The sequence below is a fragment of the Poromitra crassiceps genome, assembly GCF_964638095.1.
Source record: "Poromitra crassiceps genome assembly, chromosome: 21".
NCBI lineage: Eukaryota > Metazoa > Chordata > Actinopteri > Beryciformes > Melamphaidae > Poromitra > Poromitra crassiceps.
This window is the reverse complement of record NC_139638.1, coordinates 11297018-11312598: the sequence shown is the minus strand read 5'-3', so window position 1 is coordinate 11312598 and position 15581 is coordinate 11297018.

Sequence of the window (15581 nt, the reverse complement as noted above, 5' to 3'; positions counted from 1 at the left end):
ATGTTCTCTCACTCACATTAAGTAATATCAACGACTCAATGTTCTCTCACTCACATTAAGTAATATCAACGACTCAATGTTCTCTCACTCACATTAAGTAATATCAACGACTCAATGTTCTCTCACTCACATTAAGTAATATCAACGACTCAATGTTCTCTCACTCACATTAAGTAATATCAGCTCAGCAAAAAGCAGAAAGAGGCAGCAGCAACAACAACAACAACAACAACAACAACAACAACAACAACAACAACAACAACAACAACAACAACAACAACAACAACAACAAGCCTGTTGAGGAATGTGTGTGTTGAGAGAAGGAATGCAGAAAAACATTCAAGTCAAGTCAACTCAAGTCAAGTCTTGTCAATTTATTTATACAACCATTCATTCAAGTATGTAATTACTTATGTATCTTGACTCTTGAGGGAAACAAAAGGCTGTATTGCTCTTGATTGTCATGATTATTACGGTCCTGTACTGGAAATCTGAATTTGGAAAGTAAAATGATGATACAGAGACACATTAGCCCCAAATATTCTTCCATCCATAACTAGGGATGTTCGATATTGGCTTTTTTACCGATATCCGATATCCGATAATGTCCAACTCTTAATTTCCGATACCGATATCAACCGATATCAACCGATACCGATATAAGCGGCCCTTTTTTCCACCAAAATTTCACGTAACAAGTTACATAATGTAGCTTAATGTAGCTGAAGAGTTTAATATATAATATGCATGTTGTGTTAAAGTTGTAAGTGTTAGAGAAGCGAGCTTGTGACCAGAAGGTCGTCGGTTCAATCCCCGGGACCAGCAGGATAAATCTGGGTGGGGAAAGTGAAAAGGCAGCGCTTGCCCCTCCCTCATTACCACCACTGAGGTGCCCTTGAGCAAGGCCCTTAACCCCAACCGCTCCAGTGGAGCTGCTCAGTGGCCAACAGATCAGACTGTGGTTGTACTGGTCAGCTTCCAGGTATGAATGTGTGTGTGAATGTGAACAGGGCACTCCTGAAAAAGAGAGCATTGCTCTCAGTGAGCCTCCCCCTGTATTTGAAAATAAATAAATAATAATAATAATAATATCGGCATGAAAACCGATACCGATATTTTCCGATATCGATTTTTTATGTTAATATCGGCCGATAATATCGGTAGGCCGATAATATCGGACATCCCTATCCATAACATGTTCATAACTATCTCTCTGCGCTGTCCTTGTACAATGTCATTTTGCTCCAAGTTGTCAATATGCCTCAATATGACTGCAACATGCTGATCAAAGTGCTTCAGCAGCACGATGCTGCATGTCTCAGGATGTGGTCTGGTGTGATGAACAGGCACTGCAGAGCTACAAAGATGTTATATGGGTCAAGAGAAGCTGCTGCTTGTTCCCATAATGCACCAGAGCCCCATGCTGCTCAAATATCAGCATTCCTATCCATAAGGAACATGCATGGACTTACAAAACTAAGCCTGTGTGTGTGTGTGTGTGTGTGTGTGTGTGTGTGTGTGTGTGTGCGTGCGTGTGCGTGTGCATGTGTGCGTGTGCATGCGTGTGTGTGTGTGTGTGTGTGTGTGTTTACATTAGCAGTGGATGAGGGAGGAGAGGAGAAATTATGCAAATGAAGACCTGGATCACCAGAGCAAACAAGACACATGGAGGATTGTGGGAAAGGAGGAGGAAGCTACACAAAAGTCAAGGAAGGCAGACAACAATAATATAAATAAAATAAAATAAAATAAAATAAAATAAAATAAAATAAAATAAAATAAAATATAAAAATCATGATTGCTTCTAATGAATTGTGTTGTTCATTTGTTGTGTCTTTTTGTATTCTTATTCTTAGCTGTATTCATAGTATTCTGTTACATCATGATGGCAGACCAAATAAAATAAAATAAAATAAAATAAAATAAAATAAAATAAAATAAAATAATCATGATTGCGTCTAATGAATTGTGTTGTTCATTTCTATTTGTATTCTTATTCTTATCTGTATATTCATAGTATTCTGTTACATCATGACATGGCCATCAATTGGTAGGACAACAGTGGCTCTGGACAACAGCTGATTGTAATCAACAGCTGATTACAATCAAATGACTAAAACAGCCAATGAGCTGTAGGTGGGTAGAAATGCATGTGTCACGACTCACATCATGGGAATATGAATAGGTTGGATCTTTTGTAAAGCATAAATAACATTGTTTTGAGAAATGTTCTATGAAGTTACTATTAATATTATATCATCAGGGTTTGTTCTTGTAGGCTATTTGGAATGATATCTAGTGTCTACTCTACTCTACAGGCACTGACTGTACATGAATCATTAACAGAAACCGTGGCTGTTTCGCGTGCGTTTAAACGGTGACATCCTCTGCTTTCTGTGACAGAGAGGAAGTAGGTGATTTCCTATTGTGATCAAGCATCAAGTCCTCATCCTGACCTGACCTGACGTGACCGGCCTGGCTCCCTCTGTCTACAGTTCTTCTTCACCAGCTACGTCTAAAAGTTTCAAACACAGAGATGTCGAACAATTCATTTAGCTAATACATATCATCACCCATCCCAAGTATTCTAAGCGTTTTTGTCGCCGCATCATGAGACGGCAGATGGCGCTGTTATCCAGGACAGAGTGGAGACGAGAAGAGAGGAAAGTTCAAAGGGGTTTTATAACGTGCTGCTAAGATCAAAAGTAGAAGATGTAGAGTCTTACCTTTAATCGGACATCGTCGTGGGCGAGTGAAGGTCAGTGACAGGTGGATAAACCAGCTGTCTGGCTGCGTGGTGAGTGCAGCCAATCATCTGTCTAGCGTAAGCATCTTCACCACTTCCCCTCTCTCTCTCTCTCTCTCTCTCTCTCTCTCTCTCTCTCTCTCTCTCTCTCTCTCTCTCTCTCTCTCTCTCTCTCTCTCTCTCTGTGTGTGTGTGTGTGTGTGTGTGTGTCTCTCTCTCTCTCTCTCTCTCTCTCTCTCTGTGTGTGTGTGTGTGTGTGTGTCTCTCTCTCTCCCTCTCTCTGTCTCTCCCTCTCTCTGTCTGTCTGTCTGTCTCTCTCTCTCTCTCTCTCTCTCTGTCTCTCTCTCTCTCTCGCCCTCTCCCTCCCTCTCTCTCTCTCTGTGTGTGTCTCTCTCTCTCCCTCTCTGTGTGTGTATATCTCTCCCTCTCTCTCTGTGTCTCTCTCTCCCTCTCTCTCTCTCTGTCTCTCTCTCCCCCTCTCTCTCTCTCTGCCTACCTGTGGGCTGTTTGGTTAACGCGTGCCGACATTGTTGCACATCGATTATGCCTGAGCTGTTGTTGCTGTTGTAAGTGACAGGTTTATCTCTCACTACAAAAACAATTAACTATCTTTCTTTGTTGCCTCAGTGTGAGGCGATTAATGTCTCACATCAAAGTAAACAGGAGATGAGGGATCCCTAGATAGACAAATAGCCTACTTAAAAATTAGTGGCCAAAACAAAGGAATATTTAAAATGTTTTTTTTTCTTTTCGGGTAGGTCGGCTAAAGATTTACACTCAGTGATTGTTCCTCCTCCTCAGCTCTCTCTCTTTCTCTCAGCCTACCACTGAGCCTGGTTTACACCCAGTCTCTCTCTCTCTCCCTCTCCCGTGCTCTATTCAAATACATTGGCTAGAAACAAATGTTGTCAAAGCATTATGAAAAATATGTAAATAGATACAATGACATTTGCACATTTTCAATACAGTAATGAAGGCAGTAGGCTTCAGGATATAGGCTGCCACACACACACACACACACACACACACACACACACACACCCTTCAGTATATAGGAATAAAACAGGGGCGTTTGGTGTATGTATGCTACTGAAGTGGAGACTTCTGTCAGTCTGGAAGGGAAAGGGGCCTTTTTATAGCCTTTCTACCTGCTATGTCTGGCCTGAAGTGGGCCAGAGTTGGAGCTGTGGGAGGTTTGTTTGGGAACAGCAGAGAGGGGACAGACTGAAGACATCAGATACTGTAGCGCCTCGCTCCTCACATGCTCCTCACACGTCCACACAACCTTTGACACATTTGGCTGGAAGACAGCTGCCAGGAAGCACACCCGCTGCTTTGAGTTTGAGGAGGACATCATCTTCAGTCCATTGGCACTCGTGATAGGTGGCGACTCTCAACCAATAGGCCCATTGGCTGGTGAGCCCAGGTGATGCTTCATGCAGAGTGGTGACTCCAGGTGATGCTTCATGCAGAGTGGTGCCTCCAGGTGTTGCTTCATGCAGAGTGGTGACTCCAGGTGATGCTTCATGCAGAGTGGTGACTCCAGGTGATGCTTCATGCAGAGTGGTGAGCCCAGGTGATGCTTCATGCAGAGTGGTGACTCCAGGTGTTGCTTCATGCAGAGTGGTGACTCCAGGTGATGCTTCATGCAGAGTGGTGACTCCAGGTGATGCTTCATGCAGAGTGGTGACTCCAGGTGTTGCTTCATGCAGAGTGGTGACTCCAGGTGTTGCTTCATGCAGAGTGGAGACTCCAGGTGTTGCTTCATGCAGAGTGGTGACTCCAGGTGATGCTTCATGCAGAGTGGTGACTCCAGGTGTTGCTTCATGCAGAGTGGTGACTCCAGGTGATGCTTCATGCAGAGTGGAGACTCCAGGTGATGCTTCATGCAGAGTGGAGACTCCAGGTGATGCTTCATGCAGAGTGGTGACTCCAGGTGATGCTTCATGCAGAGTGGTGACTCCAGGTGAATGATGCTTCATGCAGAGTGGTGACTCCAGGTGATGCTTCATGCAGAGTGGTGACTCCAGGTGATGCTTCATGCAGAGTGGTGACTCCAGGTGATGCTTCATGCAGAGTGGTGACTCCAGGTGTTGCTTCATGCAGAGTGGTGACTCCAGGTAATGCTTCATGCAGAGTGGTGACTCCAGGTGATGCTTCATGCAGAGTGGAGACTCCAGGTGTTGCTTCATGCAGAGTGGTGACTCCAGGTGTTGCTTCATGCAGAGTGGAGACTCCAGGTGATGCTTCATGCAGAGTGGTGACTCCAGGTGATGCTTCATGCAGAGTGGAGACTCCAGGTGATGCTTCATGCAGAGTGGTGACTCCAGGTGTTGCTTCATGCAGAGTGGAGACTCCAGGTGGTGCTTCATGCAGAGTGGAGACTCCAGGTGATGCTTCATGTAGAGTGGTGACTCCAGGTGATGCTTCATGCAGAGTGGTGACTCCAGGTGATGCTTCATGCAGAGTGGTGACTCCAGGTGATGCTTCATGCAGAGTGGTGACTCCAGGTGATGCTTCATGCAGAGTGGTGAACACTGAACAGTTCCACCAAACAATGATTTCCCCTTTTCAGGTTGTTACAATGTGATGATCAGAGGAGAGCTGGAGGCTGACAATTATTCAAACTATTTCACAGGAAAAAAAGCTAAACTTGAGGAACTAGAAATACAGCATCGTGGTTGTCTGCCTCCGCCAACAAGTGAGCAGTCTACATTTATCATCTCTGCCAAAAACCATCTCACGACCCCACTAGGGGTCCTGACCCTGAGGCATTCTAATAGCATAATAATGCTTCATATATGAATAATTCAATGAATATAAGTCAATTTTTAGTTTCCAAATTACAGATGATTTCATATATTATATTGTAGTAATTGTCTAAATTCCTAATAAATCTAGCCTAGTTGTGTATTTCCAGGTGAGGTATCAATCACACTCACTAATAGTCTGAATGTTTATTTGACAGGAAGATAATTTTCTCCAGCTGTTGCCTAGCAGCAGCAGCTTGTGTTTATTTGGGTGGAATTTCTTCACAAGGCTTTTCAACACCATCAACCACAACATTGTCAGAGACAGAGCCACAACACGGACACATGACTCGCAGCGCTCTCGCAAATATTAGGCTGTAAGATGAACAACAGAAAACATTTTGTGATTTGTATCTTTGGGTCCCTTTAACTCACATTATCAACACAGCTTGTGTTAATAACAACACCGATCTAATGACAAAATACATCTTTATTGACAGGTTTTGTTGAACACTTAACACGTGCGTCTTGTTCTAAACTACATTCACGTTTGTTGAATATGACACATCCTTTTATGAGTGTGAGAGTATATCAGGTTGGTCACATGACTCTGTCAACATCACAAAGCCACTGCAGCTATAGGTGGACGTGTTTGGAGTCCAGAGTATTGATACAGCTGCACTCTTCACAGACAGCGGAGTCAGAATCTGCCCTCTGCCCTGGGAGGAAGCTTTCCCCCTCCAATACCAAAGACCTGAAACACAGTAGAAAGAAAGTTCCTCCAAAAAATGTAAATGTATTGCTGTTTTGCCATAGAAACCCATTGTGCTAATGTAGGCTACAAGGCTTGATAGTATACTGGTAATATGGTTCAAATAGATACAATAATCATACTGGAATATGGTTTGACTAAGGTGTATTTTATGGTCATTTCACCATTTGAATGGGAGTAAGGCAGGGCCAGTTATTACAGTAAATATAAGCACAATAGGCAAAGATAGGTTCCTGTTACTGTGAGAGAGAACATCAGATAAGGTCAACTGAAACTGTAATGACACCCATGGGGAAATTGGGCTGTTGTAACAGCAGTGACAGCATACAACAGACATGGAATATAACGAAGAGGAACTTCAGAAGACAAATGTGTTGTATGTTCATGTGTAAATACATGATTGTCTGCCTTAGGGATATGTGAAGGACTGCCTGTGTGTGTGTGTGTGTGTGTGTGTGTGTGTGTGTGTGTGTGTGTGTGCGTGTGTGTGTATTCATTTTAAGTGTGTGCTTGCATTTAGCACATTCACTCATTCAAAAAACTAATTAATACGAATAACATTAAAAATACCAAATTGTTGAATAAAATGAAGAACATCAATTAAAAAAAAAAAAAAAAAAAAATATATATATATATATATATATATATATATGTCATTCAATTGTTGCATAACAAGCTGCATTTGAATAATAATGGCCTATAATAACTGTTGATAGTTTCACGTTGATGCCAGCAATCATTTTAATACTATAGGCTACCCATAACAACAATCCTTATTGTTATGGGTAATAATAATAATAATAACTTTAATTTATATAGCGCCTTTCATAAAACCCAAGGTCGCCTATAGTATTAAAATGATTGGAAAGGGTATTTTATAAAACTCTTCAATTATCAACCTATAGACGGTTTTCACCAGAGCGCAACCCCACAGCGCTTCCTTTTTCTCAGCATTCGGCAAACTGCAGAAATATTCACTCAACATCGTTAGTTTTGTTTTCGCCGCTCAGCTGTATAGACGGTTAAGGTTTTCACGGAATGGTCAGTCCTGCACTTGAATGTTTTTTTTTCTTTTATGTCCATAGCAAACACTGCAACAGGAAGTGAGCGGGGGTTCAATTTAGAATGTTTTTGTTGTCAAGTTAAAACCGTCTATAGCCTAATCAGAAGATAAAGTGATCATCAAACCTGAAAACAACATACCTGTCTTTCCAGGTGTTCAATATGCTGCAGTCGTCTGTCGATCATCCTGTCTCGGGCTGTAACCTCTGACACCAGGTTGGCCAGCCGTCTAGCCTGCTTGTCCACAATAACCTGTCAAAGATACCAAGGAACAGAGACTGTATCTGTCAAGTGACATCAAATGCGCCTCTTTCACAGCAGCCATTTTGTGTCTAAAAGGCAGGAAGTAACACAGGTGTAAAGCAAAAACATGAATGAGGGCCCCAGCACTGAAGTAACACAGGTGTAAGCAAAAACATGAATGAGGGCCCCAGCACTGAAGTAACACAGGTGCAAGCAAAAACATGAATGAGGGCCCCAGCACTGAAGTAACACAGGTGCAAGCAAAAACATGAATGAGGGCCCCAGCACTGGAACACTGCAAGTTGGAAACACTCATTAATGTTCTGGCTGCTGTGAAAAAGCTCAATTGAGGCCACAAACAGTTTGTCATTTAGGCCATGTTCAAACTAGGAGGCCAAATCTGATTTGTGAACTTTAGTGGCCTATTAATGATTCTATCCAGATTGGTTTTATGAGTCTGGACGCTCCAAGTCTGATTTGTGTCACTTGTCCCAAACCACAGGACCTCTGGACACACACAGATCCGACTTGAACACTTGCCCAAATCAGATGTGTGGCAGTGCGGACACACTCCCAAATCAGATTTGGGAAATCAATTAAGATAATGATGATTAATGACTTCAGCAGCAAATCAGATTTGCCTGTAATGTGAACATGGCCTTATTTATAAGCAACACCTTGGCATGTTTTACTGAGCTATATATAAGTCTATCTCTGTTTTTTGCTCACCTTCATCAGACTCATGTTGAGCTGAGTCTGCCCTGCGGACACCGGCTCCTTCAGCCTGCTCACGCTCTGGAGGATGTGGCTCATGCGGAGGTCAAGGACCCCCTGCTCGCCCTGCAGTTCCCCCAGCCCCCTCTGCACATCCTGCACCGCCCTCTGCACACGCTCCCCCCTGGCACTCAGCACCTGCAGCTCCTTCCTCGCCTGGGGAACATCACATGTGGTCAGTTCCTGGAGTTGGATCTGGTCCTGGACTTGCACCCATTCCATTCCATGATACGGCATTCCTAAGAGAGGCTAATGTGACTTGCTAAATATTATAAATCAAAGACAAATCAAATCCAACAAATGAAATGCATTCAATCAGAATGTATGGGTTCCGATTACATGATCTGCATACCACTTGAAAGGCCCTTTTATCATTTTTACTTATGATATCATGATAATAATACATGCCGTATAATGTCAGATGTAGTAAGAACAAACAACTTGGAATTTCACATTTCATTGAACTGAATTAATCTTCATGAAATTCCAATTTCTCCGTTTAATTTACTCCAATCCTCATATTTAAAGCTACTGACAATGTTGTGTCAGGGTCATCTTAGCAATTGTCAAAAATCAAAATTAGGTTGAAGTACGTTGTGGGTTAGTAAAAACATGGCAAATTTTGCACCATGAGATTTCTGATAGTGTAAATACAAACAAACAAAACTTTCTGCTTAGTCAATCATGCGTCCTCAGAATTTTTTTTCAAAACAATGACGAGTGTGAAACGTTCCTCACCTGCCTGTGCGTTCTGCCTGCTTGTAAGCCCTGCTTATGCAGATTCTCCAGACTGTTGGAGGCCCCCTCCACCTCTGCTGCCACCTGCCCTCCCTGCCTGGCCAGACGTCCGGCGTGCTCCTCCACCCCCTGCAGCAGGTGAAGCAGCCCCAGCGACAGCATCTTCAGCTGAGACATGGGCACCTGACCCTGCTCCTTACCAGGCGGTGTGGTGCCGTGGGCCAGGCAGAGACTCACCAGTAACACGGACAGTCGTAGCACTCGGCTCACCCTCATCGCCTGTGGTCCTCCTCGATTCGCCTTTGATGGACCAAGACTCAAGTCCCTTTCTGCAGTGTGCTCCAGCAAGCTGCTCAGAAAGGCCTAGATCTGAAAAGTCTAGAAACCACAATCAGACCTGTAGAGTTCAGGAGTGCCTGTGCCATGTGTAGTTAAAGCCTCCGGTGTCCTGGATGTGCTTCACAAATGCCCAGAGGAGGTGCGAAGCACAGACTGCTGAAGGATATAGAGATGAGGAGAGGGAGGAGAGCTGGACAGACACATGATGGGGGGAGTTCCCAGACTGACGCCTGCCGTGCATAAAAAAAGAGACTCACCACCGCTTTGAAATTTAATTAACATTTGCAATGTGATCGATGTCATTTATACATTTAAAACCTATTTGTTTATTTTGATTGTGAGTGTGCCCAACAACACATGCGCATGCACGTGCGGGCGCGCAATTACGCGCACACACACACAAAATAATATGAAAATAAAAGGATTTATGAAAATAGGATTAAGAAAAGGCATGATTGGAGAGATAACTCAAGGTCTTTTGTGAATAGAATAATTGAATAAGTTTAAATTAAAGCGGTGAGGTTTACATAAATGAAGGCTCTGCTGAACTTTGGGCATTTTTCTCCACAGTGAAAAGTGAAGCAAGACAGCCATCTGCTGGCCTTCTGAGGGGTTGCACTCTTCTCATCACACGCAGTGGTTCTCAACCTTTATCAAGCAGGGCAGTGGAGAGACCTTTACAACAGGGGCAGGTGCTCAATGTTAAAGAGGCACATGCAGACCTGCCAAACTTGTCCAATTAATTCACACGACTTCACTTAGTTTGCACACGGTCATAAGAGCACCGCAGGGATGGCGTATTTTTGTAGTCGGAAGGCGGAAGTCCCGGACATGTTGGATCTTCAGGGGAAAAGTCTATGGGGTTTTAGAATGGAGATTTCACTTAAATGCATAAAATAAGGTCTGTGGTTAACAAAAGATTATGGGAGTGGTAATTGTGTTCAGCAGGATAATCTTCACAAATGTGAACTCATGCATTTTGAACCGTTTTCTGAAAATAAAAATAAAACATTTCAACATTTACGTTTCAAGTCATAAAAGTGATTGTTGCATATTATGATTTTGTCCAGAATTCCATATCTGTATTATAGCTACATCACAGTATGATCAAAATATTAATTATTAAGTAAGTAAATAATGCTAAAGTCACCAATTTGAAGAGACCCCCAACCCCCCCCCCCCTAGGAGCCCGGGTGGTCCCGTCCTCCCCAGACTTCCATGTTGAGAACCACAGCTCTCCTGTCTTCCTCTCTAGCCTGCAGCATTACTGAGACAAAACTGATGCATTCTTTTCACTTTGATTCACTCAGTGAAGGTTTTCCTGTTAAATGAAGTGTGCTGCGAGCCGCCAATCAAAGCTTAACGAGTCGCATGTGGCTCCTGAGCCGTGCAATAAGGGGGCTATATTTCATAATTCATATTTCTTTATTTCATTCATTGTCATAAATTCATGGTTGAGCAATTACATTGTTTCTCTCCTGTGTGGATTACCATGTCTCTCTTAAAGTTTCCTTTATCACCAAAGCCTTTACCACAGACTGAGCAAATCATTGTTTATGCTCTTGTGTGGATTATCATGTGTTTCTTCAAGGATCCTTTTTGACCAAAACCTTTACCACAGACTGAGCACTTACATTTTTTCTCTCCTGTGTGGATTATCATGTGTCTCTTCAAGTGTGATTTATCACGAAAACCTTTACTACAGACTGAGCAAAGAAATTGTTTCTCTCTTGTGTGGACTATCATGTGTCTTGTCAAGCCTCCTTTATCACGAAAACTGTTCCCACAAACTGAGCAAATATTTTCTCTCTCTCCTGTGTGGACTAACATGTGTCTTTTCAAGTATGATTCGCTACCACCTCTTTGACCACAGACTGAACAAAGAAATTGTTTATCTCCTGTGTGGATCATCATGTGGCTCTTCAAGTTTCCTTTATCATGAAAACGATTACCACAAACTGAGCAATTAAACTGCTCCTCTCTTAGGTGGACTATCATGTGTCTCTTTAAGTGTGATTTATCACGAAAACCTTTACTACAGACTGAGCAAAGAAATGTTCTCTCTCTTGTGTGGACTAGCATGTGTCTTTTCAAGCCTCCTTTATCATGAAAACCGTACCCACAAACTGAGCAAATATTTTCTCTCTCTCCTGTGTGGACTATCATGTGTCTTTTCAAGCCTCCTTTATCATGAAAACCGTCCCCACAAACTGAGCAAATATTTTCTCTCTCTCCTGTGTGGACTAACATGTGTCTTTTCAAGTATGATTCGCTATCACCTCTTTGACCACAGACTGAGCAAAGAAATTGTTCATCTCCTGCGTGGATCATCATGTGATCATTCGTCCCTGTTCTCTCCTCCAGGGCTCGCTTGGAAGGAGTGTCGCTGAGGACGGCTGTTGACCGTTGCCTTGTTGGCTTTCGATCGGCGTTCCTCGGTCCGGCCTCGGACGCTTCGGGACTGAAGTCCTCAGAAGTCTCATCAGTGGAGGAGGATTGCAGTGCTGGAGCGGGCTCGTGGACAGGTGGGCCACTGGTAGCGCTGCACAATATGCAAGAAATATATTGCGATTATATTGACAGACATTGTTAGGCTACTAGGAATACTAATATTTGCATTTCATTTTCAGTGAAAAAAGATTGGATGCAGCCCTACCCACTGGATGCTGGGGCATTGACAGGCACTGGTGGGCAGCGTGTGGAGGTGTGAGCTGATGCTGATGATGATCCACGTGATGCTGGGGAGGGGCCCTGGAGAGGTTGGCCACTGGTAGGGCTGAACGATATGCAAAAGATATTGTGATTATATTGACAGACGTACGTTGCAATACAAGTTTAGTGGCAATGCTCATTTATGCATTTCATTTTCAGTGAAAAGAGATTGGATGCAGCCCTACCCACTGGATGCTGGAACTGAGTCCAGAGCTGCAGCTGGATCATGGACAGGTGGAGTAGGCTCCTCCAGCATCGCTGGATCAGGGCGATCTGTGACATATGCAGGCAAGAAATGGTTGTCGCTGAAGATGTCTGGGTTACACGGGTAGATCCCAGTGCATCTGAAGCCTGCCATGATGTTAGATGGTGTTGTTGCAGATGGAAGTGCAGTGGTCACAATGGATGGAAGATCGTAGATGGTCATCGTCTCGGCAGGGTGGCTCATCATCCAGCGATCCGTGGCTGCGTGTATGTAGCGTTTCAGGGGGCCATACACGCTGCGGTCCAGTGGCTGGAGCCTGTGGGAGCAGTGAGGAGGAAAAGACAGCAAAACCACACCATTTTCCCTGCAATATTCAATGCCATCCAGAGACAGGTGAGAGGCGTGATTGTCCAGCAGAAGCAGCACCTTGGATGCAGGAGATGGTTTAGCATGGCTAACGAAGTGCTTGAGGAAAATCAGAAAGTCTGCCTCTTGCATCCAGCCTGAGCCATTGGCAGTACCAATGCACCCGACAGGCCCATCACGCACAAAGTGCTCATGGTAGTTCTTCGTAGGAAAGATGAAGTGAGGTGGAATGTAACTGCCTTGTGCATTAACTGCCAATGCCAGCGTTACCAGTGTGCCTCTCTCAGCTGAGGCCATCGCTCCGACCTGCTTTCTCCCACGGCACGCGATGACTCTGTCGGGGACCTGGACAGTCTTAATGCCGGTCTCATCCATGTTCCAGATGTCTTTGGCCTGCAGGTGGTATCGCTCGACAATAGAGGAAAGATTAGTGAAGAACTTTCCCACATTGGTGGGGTTGAAACTTGCGGCTCTAGCGAGGCTCGTCGTCTGAGGTGGGCGGATGGCGAGGGTCTTGCTCCTGTCCCTAAAGCTGGCAAACCAGTCCTTGCCTGCCTTTTGTTGAACATCCCAGGACTCTGGGTATTTGCAGTTGTGCTGCCTGGCCAGCAGGTAGGCAAGCCGACGTACCTGAGGATGGTAAAAGAGTCATTTATTAATGATGTGCTGCCTGGCCAGCAGGTAGGCAAGCCGACGTACCTGAGGATGGTAAAATAGTCATTTATTAATGATGTGCTGCCTGGCCAGCAGGTAGGCAAGCCGACGTACCTGAGGATGGTAAAAGAGTCATTTATTAATGATTTTTAACCAACTGTTAAATTGTATTGTAGAACGCTAATGAAATGTGTAATACACTTTTTAATAAACTGTATCCTATGTTGTATATTAAATGTTTAATGTAATTTGTTTAAATCCTAATATGGAATTCTGGACAAAATAATATCTAATAAAAAAAACATGACTAGCCTATCTGTAGGCCTGGCCTAATTAGAGAGACAGCCTAGCAGAGAGACTAGACATATGATCATAACTGTCATTCTACATCAGCTCAAACATTTCATGTAGGTAGGAGGCTAGCCTGTGCTGAATTTACTGCTAGTAGGTCTAGGACCCCTAAACTGACACAAATTTGGTAAGATGATGTCCCAGGGTCCTCCAAATTGGGTAGGGATTTTAGACCAGAAAGTGCTATGAAACCCATAAAATAGCCTTAAGTGGGATGTTAATATAATAGCTATATTATGCCATTAGGCAGGATATGTGTGGCTAGCCTACTTAGGTTATGGATTAAATTAGGCTAGGCCTAGTGATAACAAACGAACCCCCTTTTCCCTAAGGACCCTTGGGGGTCCCCAGGCCCCACTTTGAAAACCTCACCTCTTGAGGACCCACACCAAAAAAAATGTCTGCAGCTCTGATGAGATATCCCATCAAGCTGAGTTCTTGATCTTGGCTGAAGACCTTATTGTTTGGTTGAGTGTAGCCACAGGGTGCTAAGGCGTCCTCCCTCTTCAATCGGACCCAGCGAAGCAGTGTAACATTGTTGACGCCATTGGCTTTTGCAGCCCCCCGAATGGACATGCCATCCACCAAGACAGCCTTGCACGCCTTCTCATAAAGTGCATCTCTTTGCCCTCTATCCGTGGTCCTCTTCCTTATGCGAGGCATGGTCCTGCAAGCACAACGCCAGATAAATGCATAGTACATGGTGCGTTCCTTTATCGCAAAATAACTGGGATGTGGAGGCTAAATGACATCACATCCGTTTTGTTAGCGTTCCATTTGCAGAAAACTTGAGCTGGGAAGTTCACTGTTCATTGGTCAGATCCAGTCGCTAGCCATTGTTAGCCATTGTTAGCAATAAAATTGACAACATGGCATTTTGCGGCAATTTGCGCATACAAACACTGCAGCCTCATGTCCACACAGATAGATGTTAGGCAGTGCTGTGTGTACAGCTGATGTAATGAGACACAAACAAAACAGAAGTGCTAAACAACATTACTACGATTATACTACTACTGTTGTTGCGCGGCGCAGCCATCTTGGATTTTTGAGGTTGGGGCTGCTGAGACTCCTACGAGTTTGAAATGGGACATACCAGCTCTGATGACGTCCCCGCCCAGCTCATGACCTTTGAAGTCGTAAGATTACCAGTCCCCAGTTATAAAGGAATGCACGATAAGGCAATAGGAGCAAATCGTGCATTCCTTTATAACTGGGAACTGGTAATCCTAGGTTCAAAGGAGCCTCAGCAGCAGCCCGACCTAAAAAATCCAAGATGGCTGCGCCGCGCAACAACAGTAGTTATAATCGTAGTAAATGTTGTTTATTAGCACTTCTGTCTTGTTTGTGTATCATTAAATCAGCTGTACACACAGCACTGCATAACATCTATCTGTGGAGATGAGACTGCAGTGTTTGATTGCGCAAAATGTCGCGAGATGCTTTGTTATCAACTTGTATTGCTAACACTGGTTAGCTAGCCTGGATAGCGAGTGGATCTGACCAGTGAACAGTGAACTTCCCAGCTCAAGTTTTCTGCAAATGGAACGCTAACAAAACGGATGTGCCGTCATTTAGCCTCCACATCCCAGTTATTTTGCGATAAAGGAACGCACGAAAAGTGCTCGATTCATCCCCCACGCATCTCCCTGTATGAAAGCTAAGCTAACACAAAGGCTAAGCTAAAATTACACATGAAACAATCACTGAGCTGTAGTCTACGATATAGGCCTAACAGATGAATAGCGTTAGCAGCATTCAATAAATAAATTCCAACACGTTAATAGAAAAATACACAGTTTCCCCATATTTTACTCACGTTTGAAAATGGCACGAAAATGTGACGTTTTGGGCGATATCTCTGCCATG